Source organism: Neodiprion lecontei, chromosome 7, assembly GCF_021901455.1.
Source record: "Neodiprion lecontei isolate iyNeoLeco1 chromosome 7, iyNeoLeco1.1, whole genome shotgun sequence".
Lineage (NCBI taxonomy): Eukaryota > Metazoa > Arthropoda > Insecta > Hymenoptera > Diprionidae > Neodiprion > Neodiprion lecontei.
The window spans coordinates 9527758-9540985 of NC_060266.1; positions in this window are offsets into that span (position 1 = coordinate 9527758).

Here is a 13228-nt window from a genome sequence, read left to right on the forward strand (position 1 = left end):
ATAAATTAAGAAGTCCAGAACCCTACATGTTGTAAAACATAATTAGCGGAGGGAACACGACTACGGTGCAATAGCCGCAGCAACGATCAAGGCAAGTCTGAATCTACTCACTGCACACCAGGGAGCACGTTTTCGGAGAAGCTCGGACGACAAACCAAAAAACTGGCATCTTCATTTTCGCTGTTACGGAGTCAAATTCGGCGTCGGCATGGCATCAAATATGAAGCAATAGAACTTGAAATCTTCACCGGTCATAGTTTGATATTTGTACAAGATTAGTACTTGTCCTTGTCTTGTTACCGTCCGCCTTACCCGAGAACTACTTGTAAAAACCCTTTCGTTGTTGATGATTATTTAAACAATAATCCTAAGAAGGACGAACACCACGGATTAAAATTTATATACGAGAAAATTAATGGTTATTTTCTGATGAAGACCTACATATCCATGATTCTTTAATACATAAAAACCCATAGACAAAAACAGAGACTATCTGATTCAAATGATACTAACTCCCAACTTCTTTTGCCATCACGCAGCTCTTTTAAATTTTTCATATAATAAATCAACAACTTTGTTATTTTTTCAGGATAAAAACATCCACCGGCATGGTGTTTTTACGAGCGGATCGCTCACGAAAACTCGCGAACGTTACAAGATGTATATTAGAATTAAAGTGCAGCTCACAAGGAAAGTCTTTCCGCTGACATCCTTCGATTTTGATGAAATTTATATATGTTATTCTACATCAAAATCTAAGAGACACGTATTTTTTTTATCGGCGGAAAAACGTTTCTAGGGGGTGAAATTATCCTTTGAAGTTAAGACCTCCGATGGGTACTTGTCAAGTTTCACCTATTTTCACCTGAGATAATCGAATGCACCCAAATGGATAATTAGCTTAATAATGAACGATGAAAAATGCAACTGGTTTCATATCGGGGGATTGCATGGGAAAAAAGTTATAGGGGTTGAAATTCATAAAATCGTTATAACAAAAAAACTATTGCACCTAGCTCGATGGATTCAATTGCACTTTGAAGAGCGAAAAAAACTAATACATATGGGTTTTTGCGTTTTTCTCGCAAATCAAGTTAAGGGGGTGAACTACCCCTATGTATGTTTACATTTTAGGCAGTAATTCTTTTTTTTTATTCCTTCTCCTACTGATATGTTTTTTTTTTAATTTACCACTACCGTATCACGTATATAGCATTTAATGAACGGTTTTATCTAGGAGCCAACTTATTTATAGATCGATCTTTCGTTGAAAAAGTATTTATATCTGACTTATCGATAATTCTGACTGATTTATATTTGGCAATGAGATAACATAAGCATACGATAAGCGCTTACACATATTCGCTTCGCTAGATAAGACCAAGTTTTGGGACGACGCACAGAAAAACTGCGTAGTCAAGTAAAAAAAAGAGAGCGTACAATATGCTTGTATCTTTTATTGATAATATGTCGACAGTTTAACAAAATAATCACTATAGCAATAAATAGAAGCGAATGTATAATCATATGCTCTATTAGCCATATAAGTACTGCAGTAATGATAGTCATTGAAAAAGTGTTTAAAACATAACAACTTTTTACACCAGGAACAGCGAACAAGAGAAACATTTTCACATCCTGGAACTTCACAGTGTGAGTTGCAGGAATCTCAAGATGCAAAGTGTACAGGATTTTCAAAATTCGCTGGTTTTTCTTCTATGTAACCACTTTTGTACCAAGAATATTTGAAAAGATCGATATAACGTGGTGACGACAGTTGGTTATGAACAAGTGACTGAAGCTTTATGATATTGTTTCTCAAATGCAAATCAATATCATAATTCATTAAAAGACAATTATCAGAAAAATGTCTAACAAAATTTTTCAATACTCGGAATCCAAAAATATTGAAGGGCTGGATTTTTCCGGTAGTTCCTTTAGGTATAATCATTACTTTGACATCTCTATTTGAAGGTTTCACATCAAGTACAACTTGGGGACAGTGTCCAGTCCAAGAATCGATCAGTAATAAAGATTTTGAAACAACTTTCGGGAAAAATGCATGCTGCAACCAAATTTTAAAATGATCTGAAAATAGAAAATCCTATTATTTTTTCATTCGAAAACATGTCTATACAAAAACAGTGGGTGTAATTTATACCTGGAGTAAGCTTTTAAGATTTGGATACTTCTATGTACACATTATCTGGTCTGAAAAGCGTTTTCTTCGCTATTGGACCAATCTTGCCAGTTGGTTCTTTTAAAACCAAAAATAGAGCAGCTTGCCATTAGCTGATATAGTCGGCTGAATAGTGTAACTGTGGCTCGTAGAAGAGACTGATTGTATAAGACATTGTACTTGCTCTTCTCCTTCGACTGCTAAAGTTCTTCCGGAATGCATTTCTAGTTGGAAGCCGCTCTGATCTGCGTTAAATGTATTTGACAATCCGTACGTTCTAATATTTTGCTTTACGTCATAGACAAATTTTTGAATTTGTTGTTCCAAGACTTTTCCATCTTCAATTGTTTTGGATATAATGAATTTATTAATTTTTCTCGATACAATACGATGAGCTGCTTTGAATGAGTTTATCCACGTATGAGATACTTTGAAACGAAAATCAGTATGCCCCAATTCTTTTTGAGCCTGTAAGGCCCATTTTTTCAAATCAGAATCGTGCACTATTAAACCAGCATCCACAGCAGCATTGAAATTTTCGAAAGTGTAACCACAAATTCGTGCTAAATTTTCTTTGTATATCCCCCCCTTGTTCAAATTGTGGGCCCACCGGTGCAACTATCGTATAGATTGCACTTTGTTTTACTTTTGTTTAACACTGCCCAAACCCAAATTTCCTTTCTTTCCGCTGCGCCAATACTCAACGGCCCTTAATTTGTACTCGTAGGATAAGTCTTCGTTATCACGAGTGCATGTATCAAGCGAAAGTTCTGGTTCATACAGGGCGTTTGCCCATTCTTTATCTTCAACAATTTCCATTTCCCAATCCTTAAACGGTTCTTCGAAATGCAAAGAATTTTCTTCTACCATTTCAAAACCACTGTATTCGTTCATTGCACTCAACAAAATATTTTCAAAGTTTTCTTTCAACTGTATTTCATCGTTATTTACTGGCGAATCCGGTAAACACATAACTTCAAAAGTTGCGAGAAGCATTCTAATAACGTTCAAAGGATTTATCTTCATTTTGATTAATATTTGCAATTTCGTTTTAAATAGTCTGGAATTGTAAGTCACTTCTTTCGTCGTGTAAAAGAAAAATAGCCGACTGTGGTGAATATATTCCGCGATCGCAGTTTTATCACTGCTTCTACGTCGTATTTCAAATCTAATTATGGGAGCGAATCACAGACTGAACAGAGGTGACTCCCAGATAACACTTTCAAGTAGGGGGGGGGGGGGGTTCGATAACTATGAAAATATGTCAGTATTTACTAAATTTTTGTGAAAAATATAAGGAATAGATATTTTTAAAATTCGTGTTGTGGTATATTCAATATTAACTAATAAAAAAAATTGTTACCCGTAAAAGTTATTCAATCTGTCATTTTTGGCGGCAAAAATAAATAAGTGAATTCTTTTGAACCGTAAATATGATTCGTATGAATACCGTAAAAAGTTACAAAAAATAAAAAATTGATAAAGTGGTAGAATTTTCAGCGGAAAAATTTGATTTTTTCCAATTTTCCTTGCTCAATTAGGTAAAATCCATTGTTTAAATAAATTTTAAATAGAACGTTTTAACTATAACTAGAAGAGTCTCAAATTGTCTTCAAATAAAAAACAAACCATTAAGATTGGATGCATACTTTTGGTCCTATCACTTTCACCAATTATGAAAATGTAATTTCGAAAAAAATCCGTCCATCGTTTGATACGTAGATGTTGAGAATTTAGAGAAAAAACGTATCACTAAAAGAAGAAATGAGAAAAAAAAAGAATTAGTACCGTTTTATTGAGATTAAAGGTAAACATACATAGGGGTAGTTCACCCACTTAACTTGATTTGCGAGAAAAACGCGAAAACCCATATGTATTATTTTCTTTCGCGCTTCAAAGTGCAATTGAATCCATCAAGCTAGGTGCAATAGTTTTTTTGTTATAACGATTTTATGAATTTCAACCCCTATAACTTTTTTCCCATGCAATCCCCCGATATGAAACCAGTTGCATTTTTCATCGTTCATTATTAAGCTAATTATCCATTTGGGTGCATTCGATTGTCTCAGGTGAAAATAGGTGAAACCTGAAAAGTACCCTTCGAAGGTCTCAACTTCAAAGGATAATTTCACCCCCTAGAAACGTTTTTCCGCCGATAAAAAAAACACGTGTCTCTTAGATTTTGATGTAGAATAACATGTATAAATTTCGTCAAAATCGACGGGTGTCAGCGGAAAGACTTTCCTGTCAGTACACTACTTGAGTCTGAATTAAAACTGCCTGTACGATCATGAAATTATGAAATGACATCAATTTTTTACGGTAGTAAATCTATAGCGGTTAATTTTAACAGTTTTGGTAACGTGAAAAATTAACGATAGCTCCGGAAATCAAACCTGGTATCTAGTAATAAGGTAAGGATGTTCTGTTCAGGTTTTAGTTTGATAAGACTGTGTAAATCGCAAAGCGTATGGACCTAAGTTATGACAAGTATGTTCTAATTTGGTCAGCTTTCATTTCGTTATAAGCATAATGAAAGTAATGAACGTTAGCAAGTATCCCAGGTTATCGTAATTAGAAACTATTTTACTAACCTTCTGGTATAAGCATTTATATTCTTGACAGCATGAGATGCAACTATTCAGGTCCTTGATAGTTCTTATGGTTTTACCTTCGAACAATTCTTCGAAGTCTACATACTGTTTACACTTGAGTATAATCTCGTTGCTTAATGCCCGATACAAATTGGCCAATTTTTCTTTCGTTCGAAGGTAGGAAGAGTTCAACCAAATCACTCTGCAGAGGTTGATAATCTTTGGAATGTGAGCAAGAATGCATTCTGGCGATCGACACTTCTGAAGTTCTTCAGATGGCTTCAACAAAATTTGCAAGAACTCGATATTGGATCTGGCTTGGTTGATTCTGTACTCAATCTCTTCGCTGAGGGAAACAAATTGTCGCACATACGTGGATTGAGTGATATTCAGAATATTGATTATTTTTTTCATAACCGGATTTTGAAGTTGGAAATTCAAGCTGCCTAGATTTTCGTCTGTAAAATTGAAGGACATGAGGATTAGACTTATATTGTGATAACACAGCTTGCTATTCGGTTGAAATAATACTTAATAATATCTTGAATACAACTAAACTTACAGCGATAAACCCAAAATTCGTACTCATCACGTGGGCACAATAGTTCACGAGGTGTCGTCTGATCTTGATCACCTAATGACGTCTTGATTTGTCTAGTCCACCCTATCACCACTTGTTCTAATCGCTTAACTACTTCTCTTTCAGCAGCAGCCTCTTCTGTCGCGAGATCGTGTCCTTCACGGGGAATGTACATGACAGTTAATCCCAACAACTTATACCTCAGATCCGTAAGCAAAGTCAGAAAATCATGCAACTTGGTGCAAAAGTCACTCTTGACGCCTTACAAAGATTAAGGAGAGAATAGGTAAGGATCGATAATTAGAATTTATTTTATTTGGTGTTTTTCTACAAAATAGAGTTTTAGGGTCGTTTAATGGGTCCTACGTACTTCAATACAGTCCAAAGTTTTTTATGATTAAAATTCAGATTATTCATGTATTTAACACGCAGACAAGAAAGTCAAAATTTCAACCCAAATTAGTCACATCTCAGTCGAATCGCATAACGGTCACTGCAGGAAAAATTTGCTGCAGCTACAAAAAAAAAACAGACATTCTGTTTCAACAATGAATTCGAAAAATTTCAACAAATATCTCGATTTAGTTTAAGGATCGCAGAAAAAGCTCTCGGTTCTCCGAACCAAAACTACGACGACTAAGGGACTCTACGAGGACTTTGAAAAAGATGTGGGGTGAAATTCACCCCCAGTGATCAATTTGAGTTAAACGAATAAAAATCCAAATAGGTAAACTTACTAATGATCAAATCTTCAAGTGTTTATAGAAAATTCTGAAGCGCATATAATACTTAATGCTCTTTTACCGGAGAAGAGTATTCTGTGTTTATTTATGCATGACGAACGTATATATAATGAAGGCCTGGCGCTACTTCAAAAACGCCTCAGCGACAATTAAAATTGTTCTACTAGCCAGCGAAATCAGAAACTCCATAAGGCTACCGTATCCGCATGTCCGTTCAAGCTAAATTAAGTCAACGGTACTTCTATTTATCAAGGCATATTGAGTCACCCGTATTATTTTCGTTCGTCAAGGCGAGTTGGACCACCGGGATTTCTGTTTATGACGGCGCATTGAGCCAACCGTATCATCACGTATCAAATCTCGTGAAGCCGACAAATTGGATCTGCCATCTAGAATTTTCGAAATCTGATTTCAGATTCATAATCAGCGACCCCCAAAAACCCCTGGGTAGAATTTTATGTACAGACTTGATAAAATTTTAACTTTTCATTCACCATATTGAATACACCATTTCTAATTTTACAAATCCGATTTCAGATTCAGATTTAGCGACCTTAAAAAGTTCTGGTTACTCACTTTAGTTGGAATCAAACTTTTTTTTTGAATTCTCGACCGCCATATTGGATCCGCCATTTCGAATTTTGAAAATCTGAGTTCAGAATTGGATTCAACGCATTGAAATACATAAGAAACGTACTTGATTTAGTTGTAGAAATTTTTTCGTTTGCATAATTGCAATTTTTTCACGATTTCTAGCCATTTTTAGCGTTTTTTTTAGATTCAACGCATCGAAATACATAATCCTAGATGGGTCTCGTCAAATGTACAAACCACTTTTTTTTATGTGCCGGTGTAATCAATGATTCATTCACATAGTTATTTAAAAGATAAAAAAAATGGTGAAATTTTTGGAGGGGGTCCGTCGTGCCCAGAGATTTTTTTGTTTTTAAATAATGAATGAGTTTGTTCGAGACGTATCACAACAACTTGTACCCGGTGCTCAAGAGCCACAAAAAATAATTAGTGGTATTAGACCACCTAGTCTGTCGTGCCCCAATCTCCGCTACATATGCAAAGTCTTTTTCACTTCACATATTTGCAATATTCGTCTTTGGCTTGTTACACACGCTCTTACAGCCGGCATAAAAAGACCTACCTTGCCTCTTTGGTACACAATCTACTAGGCTCTGTTTTTGTAAATCGTAGACCTTATTCGACTGGTTGTGTAAAAACAGACGTATTTCGGCAGGATATCTGTACAAACTTATTTCGTTGAGTGGCTAGAACAGACATATCTCGAAAGACGCTACAGTAAGTCTAAACAAAGCTCTATACATATCTTGTAGAGTCGATTGAGATACGTCCATTCTATCCGTCTGTCAAAATGCGTCCGTTCCAAATTTCTCAGCGGTATACATCGGCTCTAGATGATGCACCAAAATACGTTTGTTTTCATAGGACTCGTCGATTATCGATCGTAATGTCGTTTCATAATTATTTCACCGGCATATACCTTAATTTCATCAAAAACGGAATCGTACACTACTCAAAGACATGAACAACGTTTTGTTTATGTTACATTGGTTTTATTCATATTTGAATTCTTTTTCACATTTTTGCAAAACTTAAATATGTCCTACCAGAACGCTATTTCTTATTCTACCTTAATATATTTACTTGCATTTGATAAATGGTGGCATATTCACTGGCCCCAATAAAAAATTGTTTCTTTTTCGCAATTTTTGTGTAGGGCTCTAGTCTTTACCATCTCAATCAGCATGCCAATTTGTCATACATCATCGGTTATAACAAACTGTATGGAAATCGAATAGCATCCCGACTAAAATCACGGAATATTATTTCAGAACTTAACATGGGTTATTTTTAATATCAACAGTACTTGGGCACATCGCAAACGATATGCAATCTTTTTTTCAGCAGGTTAGTAACCAGAACTTGTATATTCATCATTCGCAGCCTGTTCAGAAACGCGGAAGAATTCGTTATTTAAATACAAATTGACGTGACTATGAAAGCCGTTTGACTTGACGCTAACAGTATGCCGATGGTTGTGCGAAAAGAATTTTGATTCGAATCTTATTTCAAAACACATATACTGACAAAAATATACGCATCATACTGCCCTTTGAAAGGGATATTGTGTAAAATTACTACTCCCTCGTGTGTTTTGTTTTCAGGCTTTTCGAGTTTGTGTATTTTTGCAATATCTTGATACTTTTCAGCATTCACCTGACTCAACAGAATTACTTTTTTTCCTTTAGCATTGCAACCCTTTTATCACAGAATACTGCTCTAATCTATCACTTAACATTTCCTAATCATTGTTGGAGATATCACAATCCAAATTTACACCATGCTCCATTATGCTCATATAAAGATCGACGTTTGAATTTTTTTGCTTAACTGTTCCCAATGTTGTTTTGGTCACTATATCTGCTATGAGTATTAAATTTAGCTACCCAAGATTGATCTTTTCTCTGAAAGGCTCGCGAGAATTCTTGCGCAAAGAGTTAATTTTTTTTTTCTTATTTTACCATATTCAATTCGATCCTACTAAGATGTTGCAGTTATTCTTTTCTAAAATTGTGAATCCACGCAATTTCTTTCATTTCGCTAAACATACTTATATGTACTTTATATAATTTCATCTTCATTGTCTAACAAATTACGTGCTATAGCATCGATAGTGATCATAGCATTCTTATCCCACATATTCTACAGTCAGGTTTCTCATCCACGCTCTAGCTTTGTCAAATGAGTTATTACCCAGACCTTTTATTGGTAATAAGTACAAAATGTGATATCTTGCATGAGTGATTAATTCTCAAAAACATTCAAACTGACAGACGAGTGGAATTAAAAATTGGAAAAGTACGTAGTTACTCATTGGACTCTAGTATTAGTAAATAGCCATATAAATAGTAGATTCTCAACTGATAAACTTAGGTGAAACGTGTCTTGTGTACAGGTGTGGCACAATAAACGTATTTTGACAGATGTATCTGAGACTGGAATCGAGAAGAGATTAGGTAGGTGCGTATCAGGTGATCTACAGTTGAGACTCATCTTGTGCGGTACAATAGTCGACTGTTGAGATAGTACTATTCATGTCCTTATTAATAGTCAGTGAAACTCGTATCCCTTAAGTTCCAAGCAGAGGAAAATCTCGTGTCAGTTAATTGTGCGGTGACTTAAGATGTCATTATGTGTTGTTTTTTTTCTATTTCTTTTGCCTTCTCCTAGTTCGAGCAAAATTTCAGGTAGGTTTTGTACAGAAGTGGTGTTTAAAAAGGTATGCTAATGATGGAGTTGTAACAAATACATGATGTTTATGGTCTGTTTGATGTGTGGGATCGGTACCATCGGTACGACATGTATGATGGAAATCACACGTCGCCACGTGTCTAATTGCAACACCGGTATGTGCAAGATACGATGAACTTATTTGAATAGCAGGTAGTAGTCGAATTTATGAAGTACTGTAAATTTTTGGAGCATGCTGCGACGCACTTTATTTTTCCACAAATTGAATCTGTGCTAAGATCTAATTCAATATGATGTTTACTTACTGCACCAGTTCAGATACAATTACTTTTTTTGCTATTTCATGTGACTGCGTCGTTTCAGGTAAGCCAGTACATATCAGCATCTTTGAACATGCATAGCTCTATTTTTTAATACATTTTATTCTCCCGATCGTACGTGGCGATCTTGAATATGCGTTAAATGCGAGTGCATTTGATGTTGTTGAAATTTTAACGCAAATGCAATCGCAGGCTTAAGCGCAATCGCAACATAACGCATCTGAACTATTGTTATTCGCATTAGCTCAGATTTATTTTTATTAACTAGTAGGGATGGTGTTCCATTCGTTTACATCGTTGTCGGCGGAAAGAATATTTTTAGATATTTTGTAAATGATTTGTCTTAAGTAGTGAAGTAGGGAGAGTTCGGAATACAAATCTCCACTTTACCGACACAACCCGGCCGTAAAACTTTGTCCAAGAGTAGAGGTTGGTGAAGGAAGGTGGGAGTTGTCCTCACCCCGACCGACATTATCAACCATCAGAAAAAAATCATCCGTTCTGTGCTTCACGTTACCATCATTTTTGACGAAATTATCTATATTATTGCTACTTTTTGACCTGTGTCGCTAAAAAATCAGGTGTTCTACGTTGATCATATAGTGATATGCATTACCATCATCAGCAAACGTCACCAATACGTATCGAGCAAAATCGAGACGCAGGCGTGAACTCACGTACTCGCGCACTTCGGCAAGAGTCAGCTTCTAAAAGGTTCTTCGACCATAAGTCAACATTGACAAGGGTCTTCCATCCCTAGCGAGGGAAGTTAGATGAGCAACGAGCAACTCTTAGAAGTTGGGAAGGTAAACAATTCTTGGAATCATCAGACAAGTTGCGACACAACGTTGAAAGGCTACATTGTAAGGCTACGTTGAGAAGCACGCATCGATCGCCAAACATCGAAGGTTCTCGATCCATACCTGCATCGATGGTGAATTAGCAGAGAACAAACTGACCGTCTGACAAGCAGTGATATGATGTCGAGCGGCCTGCGTCAATCAGCAATACGTTAAATTCTATAAGGTTGTTACTTGAATCTGGGAAAATAGATTCTAAGAATAATGGTTAATACTAAGGAAGATGATTTCGTTCAGAAAACTCGAGATTACAGTTTACATAGATCCGTATTCAATTTTTGCAGTGAAGGGTATACCAAGTTCGCCAAATCAACAACTTCCACTTTTTCACGTAAAATGCTCCCCAACCAATTCTATTTTTCTGATCCCTTTACGTAAACTTTCGAAGTCTTACGTAGTGCTTTACATCTAAAAGCGAACCTAAGGTTTGTGAATGGTACATCGCGACTGCTCAAGATAGTTTTTTTGGGGAACTGGACTGCGTAGTTAGACTTTAACACAAGTGGATAGCTTGGTTCTTGTGGCGCCGATTCCGCCCCCCTGGTCTAAACCCCTACCACTTTCTGTTCTCCCGAACGCTCCGATTGATATTCAATACAGAGGCAATGCTAGAAGACAAATAGGCGCACAAACAGGCTGATTTCTCGTGCGCTGGCGATCCATGGCTCGCTGGCGCAAAACTTTTTCTCACTTTTTTCCCCTTCTTGTTGAGCGCCAGGTTGGATCTGGATTTTCTTACATAACCCCGAACTGAATTAAAATAGTCTCTCCTGATAGCTGCTGCCGGTGACCCGTGGGCCGTGTGTTCGTGTCTGAAGTACCGATACTGTCCGAGGCGGCGGCGATAATTTTAAGAGGGTGCAAGGAGGGACAGGAAAGAACAAATAAACCTCAGAATGATATATGCAATACTAGTAGCTTATAACCTTTTAAGTCGATGTCAGCATTAATAATCCGCGGGTTGTGCCTCACTAGAAGTCTTATTCTCCCAGATAGCCGACGCGCTTACACAGTACGACGCGCACTCGATGGTACTTAACTGGATCGTATTGTAAAAGATACGCAGTAACCGCACGGTAATATCTGACTAACTGTTCGGTCTGCCGGGTAAGAGGTGGCTTACCGGACGTCCCCTTCCCGGCCCCCTCCTCTTTCAGAGGTACGTGGCTTGAATATTCTTTGAAATCCGCGCTTTCGCGTTACAAGATATACGTATGCTAAATACACGAGCCTGGGTCTAACTAATATCTCTTCTACCAGCGAATCAATTCTCTATTGTCTACCTCTCTTACTCCGCGCGCACCTCGTTCACACCTTGTAGTCTTAATTGTAAGAAAGCTATACTAGATACAGTCTGAATAGGCGGTTTCACTCTCATGCCCCACATTCTGATGTGAAACCGAGATACGATTTCTTGAAACCTTGCACGTCTAGTATTAATTCCATTGCTACTAATACTGGACTAAATGTTGTGATTTGCATGGTTTTATACAAACTTTCTCACTTCATCACTTATCGGGTTATGTTCAGTTATACGATCATGTCAAGTTGAGCAGTATGCAGATATATCAGCCAGAAACGTTAGTTTTAGCCTCAAATTTGATACAAATATCAATGAGTCCAGATTTAAGGGCTTCGTTTTGTTTCGAACAGTGGATGAAAATCAAAGGTTCGTAGAGCAGAAATCTACTCTTCACCAACAAAGGCTCGGGTTCCTTACCGTAATACGTATCTTGGAAGTTGGCGTACATTTTGTACAGTAATGCGAAGCGATTATGACTCATGTCCAAGTTCAGGTTACCGTGCATATAATATTCGGAATTCAAAAAGAGCTTCACATCGGTGATGTTGCAGTGATCAAGATAACTGGCATTTTTGCCTGCTTTGTTTTTTCGATTTGTTTGGAAACCATGAACAATGAATGGTCTCTCCAGTTCGGTTGTCTCTGTCCACAGACCAAACGTGTTTTGTGGTAGCAGGTAGCAAAGGATATTCTTACAGCTCCTATCTACAAAAACTCATGGAAAGAGGTGAATCTTTTTCGGTAAAATTCAACAGTGTAATTTTTCGTCGATCAGATGGCTTCACATATGGTACTAACCATTCCACTTGTTCTACAGGGTGAGTTTTTTATCTTGAGACAACGAAATATCGCAAAAAATACGCATTATACAAAGAAATGTTCATAACAAAAACTGTTGATATTGAAGGGGAAAACTAACCCCATGAAATTTAACCCCTCCTCCCCCTCCCTGACCCCTGAGGGCGTGAGGAGCAGTAACTTCGAAATCTTAGATGGAAACCCCTATTTTTTATTGCAGATTCAAATTTTTCATGAGAAAATACACAAGTTTTTAAAAAATATTTGCTTGATCCGATACAGATGGTGCTGTAATTGGGAAAAATCAAATTTTTCATAATTGCAAGACATGCGCTTTAAATCGAAGATGAGGAAGTACGTTTTAAACATTTTTAGGGATACAATTCGGGAACTATCGGGTTGCTTGTTTTCAAGTGATCTTTTACGTAAAGGACTCAAAATGGCGACTTTCTACTTCGATGCATTTGTTGATCCGCGCTTCAAATGTTTGTACACAACTGAGAAGTGTCTACGGTGTTATTTGCGCACAAGCATTTCTGATTCGCTGAATCATGTTCTCTCGAGTC